A 9,007-nucleotide genomic window follows, 5' to 3' on the forward strand; every position below is an offset into this window, starting at 1 on the left:
GTAAATAATGTTAAGTATAAATGCTGAATCTGCTATTAATTATGATAAATGCAAAGAGAAAAATATGAAAAGTGTAAACTCCTTTGAGTTTCATCAGGGATGAATTTGGATCAGAATAACGAAGAGAAGGAAAACGTGGGATGAATGTAGCATGAAAAAAATTCTAGCTTAAGCTCTAATGACCACAGAGGGAAATAGTGTTAAGGGTTGGCTTTTTCCATATCTTTTCTGCACTGTGGCATTCAGAACTGGGGCTAGGAGCAATGAAGGCATGGGCAGGGAGTCTAGGGATACAAGGAGGGCGGGGGGTCGAAGAGGGGATTAAGGGATCAGAAGAGGCAGTGGGGCCAGGGGCAATTGGGAAAGGTGGAGGTCAGGAGAGACCTCAGGAGAGAAGGCAGCAGGGGCCAATGTACCCAAATACAAGTTTGTCCAGGCTGCCATTTTTCCTAAGGTTGACCCTGGCAGGAATGGCCTTAGGAGAGGGTGAAGAGTGTGACCGCTCCTTCTCAGCATCAAGTAGAGCAGAAGAATTAAGTTTTGTGTCTTGCTTACAACACTCTTGGTGATACATCCCAGAATGATGTTTGCTTTTTTGGTTAAAGTGTTACAGTGTTGACTCATACGTAACTTATGATCCACTTTCTGCAGAACTCTTTTAGGCAGTCATTTCCCATTTTGTATGTGTGCAATTGACTGAGTACTTTGCATTTTTTTTTCATATTGAATTTCCTCCTATTTACTTCAGACCATTTCTCTAGTTTGTCCCAATCATTTTTAATTTTGATCGTATCCTCCAAAAACCTGGTAACCCCTCCTAGCTTGATATCATCCTTAAACTTTGCAAGTGTGCTCTTTCTGCCGTTTATTTAAATCACATTTATCTAGACATTGCACAGAACAGGATCCGGGACAATTTCTATGGACTGTCATTCTGTATCTGGTTGACTCAACCACTGAGGATTACCCTCTAGGAATGTTTTTTTAACCAGTTATGTACCCACTTTATATCAGCTCCGTCTAGGTTACATTTCCCTAGTCAGTTTATGAAATGGGGTAAAAAATGTTATTAAAATCAAGATATCATATCTATTACTCGCCTCCCATCAACAAGTCTTGCTACTATGGCAATTAAAGCTATTACACTGGTTTGACATGATTTGTTTATGACAATTATTGTATGCTATGTAGTAGGGTATGTCTACTCTGCACGGTTATTTTGGGATACACAAGCTGCCCGTTATTTCAAAATATTTTCGAACTAACGGGCTTGCTATTTCGCCATTCCAATAAACCTTACTGCACAAGGGATAAAGGATGGCTCAAAATAGTGTGTTATTTTGAAATTTGGTGCCAAATTTCAAAATAAGCTATTTTGAAAGTACGTATCTTATTTCAAGTTTAGAGTGCTGTATAGATGCACCCTGAGAGACAGAGACAGACTGCTCAAAAATAAATGCCAAAAATAAATTCTGAAGCTTCAGAATTATTTAATAAAAAACAAATTAACCAAAGCAATAAAAATTATACTGTAGGGAACAATCCTGCAGTATAATTGGTAGGCAACAGGGCCTCATGCAAAGTCTGTTTAATTGGATCCTTTCCATTGGGTTTGTATCATATTTTAAATTTTGTAATAATATAGCATCATAGAAATGTAGGACTGGAAGGATTTTGCTAGGTCATCTAGATCTGTTCCCTGCACTAAGGCAGAACTAAGTGTTATCTGATCAATGGTTCACTACCTATTTACCATTGTGACCTGCTTTCTATGTGCTATGTGGGCTATATTCACACAAAATATACACTACCTATATGGTCCCAAGGATGTTACATAGGCCTGAGCTGGGTGCTGATTCCATAATCAACTTAGGTAACTTGTTCCAGTGATTAACTATCCTTACAGTAAGGAAGTTTTCTCCCATGTCTAGCCTAAATCTTGCTGGCTACAGTTTAAACCACTTATTAATTGTTTTGTCTTCAGTAGGTAAGAACAGTTTATCATCCTCTTTTCAAAATTTTATGTACTTAAAGACTGTTACCATGTACCACATCACTCTTCTCTTTTCCAGACTAAACAAACCCATATTTTAATCTTTCCTCATAGGCCATGTTTTCAAGTCCTTTAGTCATTTTTGTTGTTTGAGATTTAGAATGGTGAAAAATTATCACTGACCTCAGGGAGGCAGTGGGGAAACTAGAGGCTATTGGGGAGTAACAGTGAGTGATCTAGAGAAGGCCAATAAAGTGTCTGTTCTTATTATTAAAAATAACAAGGGTACAATTACTAAATGATAGTAGAAAATGAGCACTATCATGGCATTGAACTGTGCAGTCTTCCAGGTGCAGGAGTTTTGACTTCTTCTGAAGCACCCAGTATAAGCCCATGCAATTCCTATATTCCTACCTGGATTCAGGATTATATTTTGATTTTTGCTGCCGTGCTTGGAAAGATGATTCCAATTCCTTCCTGAAATCTGGAACTTAATAAATAAGAACATATTATTCCTTTTTACATGTAAATTGCACAGCACTACAGGCAGTCCCCGAGTTACGCGGATCCGACTGATGTCGGATCCGCAGTTACGAACGGGGATTTCTTGCCCCGGAGAACTAGAGCAGCGGGACGCCTGGTCCCGCTGCCCGCCTTCTCCGGGGCGAGAAAAGCTGCTCCCCATCTCCCTGGTCTGCTGGCGGAGCCAGCAGACCAGGGAGACTGGAGCAAAGCGGCGGAGCACCGGGGGCCAGACCCGCGGCCGCTTCCAGATCAGCTGGAAGCAGCGCGGGTCCGGCCGGGTGCTCCGCTGCTCTGCTCAGCGTCTCCCTGGTCTGCAGACCAGGGAGACGCTGAACAAAGCGGCGGAGCACCGGGGGCCGGACCCGCAGCCACTTCCAGATCAGCTGGAAGCGGCGCAGGTCCTGCCGGGTGCTCCGCCGCTTTGTTCAGCGTCTCCCTGGTCTGCAGACCAGGGAGACGCTGAACAAAGCGGCGGAGCACCCGGGGCCGGACCCGCGGCCACTTCCAGATCAGCTGGAAGCGGTGCGGGTCTGGCCGGGTGCTCCGCCGCTCTGCTCAGCGTCTCCCTGGTCTGCAGACCAGGGAGACGCTGAACAAAGCGGCGGAGCACCCGGGGCCGGACTCGCGCCGCTTCCAGCTGATCTGGAAGCGCCACGGTTCGGCCCGGGTCCTCCGCAGCTTTGCTCCACGTCTCCCTGGTCTGCTGGGGGGGGGGGGAAGCAGCTAGTGCCCCCCCAGCAGACCAGGGAGATGTGGAGCAAAGCCGGGGGTCTGTGGTAGAGCAGGTGGGGCACTGCCGGTTGGTCCCGCAGCACCGCTCCTTGGCGCTACTGGACCAACCCGGCAGCACCCCAGCTGCTCTGCCCCAGGCGTCCTGATTCAGCTGCTGATCAGTTTCAGCAGTGGCTGAATCAGGACGCCTGGGGCAGAGCAGCTGGGGTGCTGCTGGGTTGGTCCAGTAGCTCCGAGGAGCGGCCGCGCTACTGGACCAAGCCAGCAGCACCCGAGCTGCTCTGCCCCAGGCGTCCCAAAGTCAGCTGCTGCTGAAACTGACCAGCGGCTGACTACAGGAAGCCCGAGGCAGAGTTGCTCTGCCCTCGGCTTCCTGGAATCAGCTGCTGATCAGTTTCAGCAGCAGCTGACTTGGGGATGCCTGGTGTTCTTACCTTGAATCTGTATGTAAGTGGAACTGGTGTCCAGATTCAGCGGCTGTTGAAACTGATCAGTTTCAGCAGCGGCTGATGCCAGTTCCGACTTACATACAGTTTCAACTTAAGAACAAACCTACAGTCCCTATCTTGTACGTAACCCGGGGACTGCCTATAAATGCAAATAAGAATGTACCTAATCACAGTAATAGAAAGCAGGAAATTAATCTATATTCATGTATATTGCAAAGTGATTCTGTAAAAAAGCTAATGGGCCAAAATCAGACATGACATAAATGGGCTAAACTATCGATGTCAGTGGGAATAATTTATGCCAGATTGAATGTCATGTGGTGTATATTCTACAAGATAACATTTGGCCTCACAAGCTTTCCTGATACTGAACATGGAATAATATAAAACTAAAGCAGAATGCTTTCTAGAAGAATGCAAAAGATCCTTCTTTTCCTTTAATAGATGGGTAGAATTAGTCCTCATGTTAATGGGACCAATATTGTTTTCTATTGTAGTCAATGAGAATTAAGCCATTGACCAAAGTGAACACAATCAGGCCCCCAGAAGTCTGGAGCTTGGTCATATCATGGCGAAAATGGCAGGAAATTAATAATGTTACTTTGTTACTTTGACATATTTATGCTTTTTAGGAAGGAATTTCAAAGCATCCTAAATGAGAGGGAATCCAGATAAGTTTTACAGGCAGTCCCCGGGTTACGTACAAGATAGGGACTGTAGGTTTGTTCTTAAGTTGAATCTGTATGTAAGTTGGAACTGGCGTCCAGATTCAGCCGCTGCTGAAACTGACCGCCAGTTCTGACTTACATACAGAATCAACTTAAGAACCCCAAGCGTCCCCAAGTCAGCTGCTGCTGAAACTGATCAGCAGCTGATTCCAGGAAGCCCGGGGCAGAGCAACTCTGCCTCCGGCTTCCTGTAGTCAGCGCTGGTCAGTTTCAGCAGCGGCTAAATCAGGACGCCTGGGGCAGAGCAGCTGGGGTGCTGCTGGGTTGCTCCAGTAGCGCCGCTCCTCGGCACTACTGGACCAACCCAGCAGCACCCCATCTGCTCTGCCCCAGGCGTCCTGATTCAGCCGCTGCTGAAACTGACCAGCAGCGGCAGAATCAGGACCAGAGCAGCTGGGGTGCTCCTGGGTTGGACCAGTAGCGCCCAGAGCGGCGCTGCGGGACCAACCGGCAGCACCCCAGATACTCTGCCACAGGCGTCCGGAGAAAAGCCCAGTCTGCTGGGGGGGGGGGGGAGTGCTTAATAGCTGCGCCCCCCTACCCCAGCAGACCAGGAAGACACGGGCGGCGGACCGAGACGCACCGCGGTCCCGCCGCCTGGGTCCTCCGCGGCTTTGCTCCTAGTCTCCCTGGTCTGCTGGATACCAGCAGACCAGGGAGACGGAGAGCAAAGCCTCTGAGGACGCCGGCAGCGGGACAGGCGCGGGGCGTCTGGGCTGTCCTGCTGCCGGCTTCCCCCGCGGCTTTGCAAAGTCTCGGGGAAGCTGGCAGTGGAGCAGCCCAGGCGCGCCTGGGGTGCCCCGCTGCCCGAGCCCCCCCGCAGCTTTGCAAAGCCGCGGGGGGGGGGGGGGGCGGCTCGGGCAGCGAGGCAGCCCAGGCGCGCCTGGACTGCTCCACTGCCGGCTTCCCCGCGGCTTTGCAAAGCCGCGGGGGGGGGGGGGGGGGGGGACTCGGGCAGCCCAGGCGCCCCTGGGCTGCCCGAGCCCCTCCGCGGCTTTGCTCTGCGTCTTCCTGGTCTGCAGACCAGGGAGACGCAGAGAAAGCCCCAGAGTACACGGGCGGCAGGACCGTGAGGTCCCGCAGTCCGTGTACTCTGGGGCAGCCCCGTTCGTATCTGCGGATCCGATGTAAGTCGGATCCGCGTAAGTCGGGGACTGCCTGTAGTTGCCTAGGCACATCTGCAAATCCTATTATGTACCCTTCTGCATCTTTAGGCATCTAAGGTCATGTCTACACTAGGAAATTATTTAGAAATAACTAAATTCAAAATAATAATTCCGCAAATAACTATTTCAAAATACACTTATTCCCCTAGGAAAGCAGGAATACAGATTTTGAAATAACCAGCCTGTTATATTGAAATAATGGGCTTGGAAGTGTGGACACTTAGCTTTTTATTTTGAAATAACTCCTTAATGTAGACAAAAGCTAAATGTCTTTGAAAATCTGACCTTTGGCTCCTTCAGAAATCCAATCCTTACATTTGATTTACATGAGAAATAAGTGTGATACTGGTTTTTACACAGATTTAGCCAGTTCTAGTTTAGATTCCTTGTAAAGATAAGCTTTCCATTGCTTAGTAGGTATTCTAAACATCTCTCTTTTCAGCTGTTGCATACATAAAGACTGGAGTTTAATAGTATACTTCTTTTATGTCTCGTCCCCTCTGAAATTTTGGTCATCATTATTCTAAAAGAAGTAATCAGAATATAAGACCAGACCTTTTTCTTCTGGAGCCCAACACTGAATTAAAAAAAGTGATACCAGTTATATTATCTGAAAATTTGGCCCAAAATACTTTGCTCTTATAGTAAGAATATAAAAACAGGGAATCTGCAATGTACTAAGTACTAACCTCCTCCTTTTCCAGGTGCCTGCATAGAATGAGGAAAACAATAGATAGTGAATATTGGAAACTTTCAATGAGAATAATATACTATTTTTATATTTGTTTGCTTGTTACCACAGGATAGATATGATTTAGCAAAAGTGATTTAATACCTTGACTTGGGCCAAATATAATACTTGACGAGTCAGATACATGCATGGTGCAACTGCATTGGAGCCACATCAACCATGAATTTGATCCAATGATCCTCTATTAAATGAAGTGATTGTAGGATTTTGCCATTTCTTCAATGAGAGCAAGATCAGGCACAATATTTCAAATTGACTTAGGTAGGCAGTGATCCAAAGCCCATTGAAATAATGGAAGTCTTCTCACTGACTTCAACAGAGCTGGATTAGGCCCTTAGTATTAGTGACTACACAACCTGAATTTATCCATGTGATGAACTTCGTACTTAGAGATTCATTGATTATAAGGCCATAAAGGACAATTGCAATCATGTAGTGAGTCTGGCCTTTTGCATAACAGAGGCCACAGAACTTCCTGGATTCTTGTTTGAACTAGAGCAGATCTTTTAGAAAAACATATGATCTTGATTTAAACATTGGCAGTGATGGATGTGTGTTTGTGTGTAAACCTGTGTTTATTTTATTTGCTCACCTTCCTGTTGTATATCAGTAGTAGAGGATCGAATAGCAAAATTCTAGACAGGATATTCTCAAGGAATTTTTGTCTTGATTGGAAGTTGAAAATTTCAGCTCTCATACTGAAATTTATATTCTTGATTATTTCTAGCCAAATTTCTATATTTAAACATTATAAAAAGTTGATGATTGAACAATCAAGCCTTGAAATGACATTATTCTTATCTGATAAGGTTAATAAGGAAGTTTATTTTGCAAATTGGGATAATGGGGAATTCCAAGACTCTGTGGGAGGGGGCAATTTTAGAGTAGAAGTCTGCAAATGCTTCCAGGGCAGTATGAGCTGCAATTGTATCTCATTTTCCCCATGTTAAAAAAGATCATTATTAGACAGGTGTCTAGTTAGTTAGTCATAGGACAACTGAATGTTCTGAAAATGAACAACAAATTATATTTAAAATGTATTTTCTTTATGGAAAAACCATATAAATTGTAAGTTCATAGAAATGTAGCAGCATAATGTAGAAATTACTAAATTTTATAGTTTTTACAGTAAAGAATAATAACTTTTCTATATGGATTTGAACCATCCATAGAATTTTATAGAACTGTAGGTATTATATTTTCTATAAGGTAGTTACAAAAACCTTCCCAACTATAGAAAAGTTTTCATTTGCTATTTATTTTTATAACATGTATTAATGCAATTTTCTATTATTTTCAGTTTTATTAGCCCTGTCTTTTCAGTCTTTTGAAATATATGTTGGAAAAAAAGATAAGTTATATATTTTTTTGAAATGTACTGTCAAATCTTCATTGACATTTACAGCAGTTTGCATTTATGAGATGTATTCTTATCTAAGTGCTTGGGAAAGTAGATTATGTGTACAGATCTCATTTAAGTAAGTAACTTTACATTGATGTGTCATTGACAAAGTGGTATGTTGATAATGTATACAAAAATTACTTACTTCATGTAACTCCTTAACAGAGAGATGTCTAAAAAGAAAGAAATAGATGCAAAACATTTCATTATTGTAATATAACTAAGGGATTGTGCCCCCTGCTCACAATACTTGCCAACCCCCCTGTCTGGGGATAGGCAGCTCCGGCTCTCCTCCCAGCCTTTGAGGAGGGCTGGGGCTGCACCAGGCCCAGTCTTTTGCCTCCACCCAGCTGCCAGGGAGGGCTGGGGCCTTGGTCGCATCAGCCTTGGTCTCTCCGCATCCCCAAGCTGCTGGAGAGGGTTGGGGTGGAGGCTGCAGCAGCTACAATTCTCCCCCCAGCCACTGGAGAGGAGAGGGCTGGAACGGGGCTACAGTGTGGCAGCCCCCCTTCTCCACATGGATCCTAGGGAGGGCCAGGGTGGAAGTGGGTGGGCCTTGACTCCTATGGACACAGAGTGACATGATGACTCACTCTATTGTCCTGCAGGGAATTTTGTGTGTATGTGTATGTGTATGTGTATGTGTATGTGTAGAGAGAGAGAGAAAAATATGAATATTCTGACTATTTGAATAGTTTTATGACATTATCAATCCTCAATTAATAGACCATGGTATAGTGAGTTTATCACTACTTTATAAATTCAGAGGCTGAATTTATAAAGACATACATTTGTTGGAGAAAAAAGTTATGGTTTTCCATAAAACTGTAGCATAACTGGAATTAATCCTGGTAAATGAGAAATGTACATATGAGATGTTTAAATTTTGGAAATATGTATGTGTGTGTGGTGGTGGAAATTTGTATAAATATGAGATTTCTTCTCAATTTTTGTAGTATGTAAAAAAAAATCTCAAACTTTGATTACAACTCTAAATGTACGTTCTCTAAAGAATAAAAATCATTTTAAAAATGAAATGCTCAAAGTGGGTGGAATGAACAGTGTAAGGAGGAGAGATACAGAAAATACAAACAGGTATAGCGACGTGGATAATAATCAAGGAGGCCCCAATACAGCAGTGCAGTTAAACCTGATCTTAATTCCCCTTGGCAATGTCCTAGGGAAGTGCTTTGCTGAATAGCGATGGATTTATGCATGAGCTTGTAGTTCAGCCTTTTTGGATCATTGTTCCAGAACTTTA

Source organism: Pelodiscus sinensis, chromosome 4 (genome assembly GCF_052426305.1).
Source record: "Pelodiscus sinensis isolate ZL-2025 chromosome 4, ASM5242630v1, whole genome shotgun sequence".
In the NCBI taxonomy this organism is placed as follows: Eukaryota; Metazoa; Chordata; order Testudines; family Trionychidae; genus Pelodiscus; species Pelodiscus sinensis.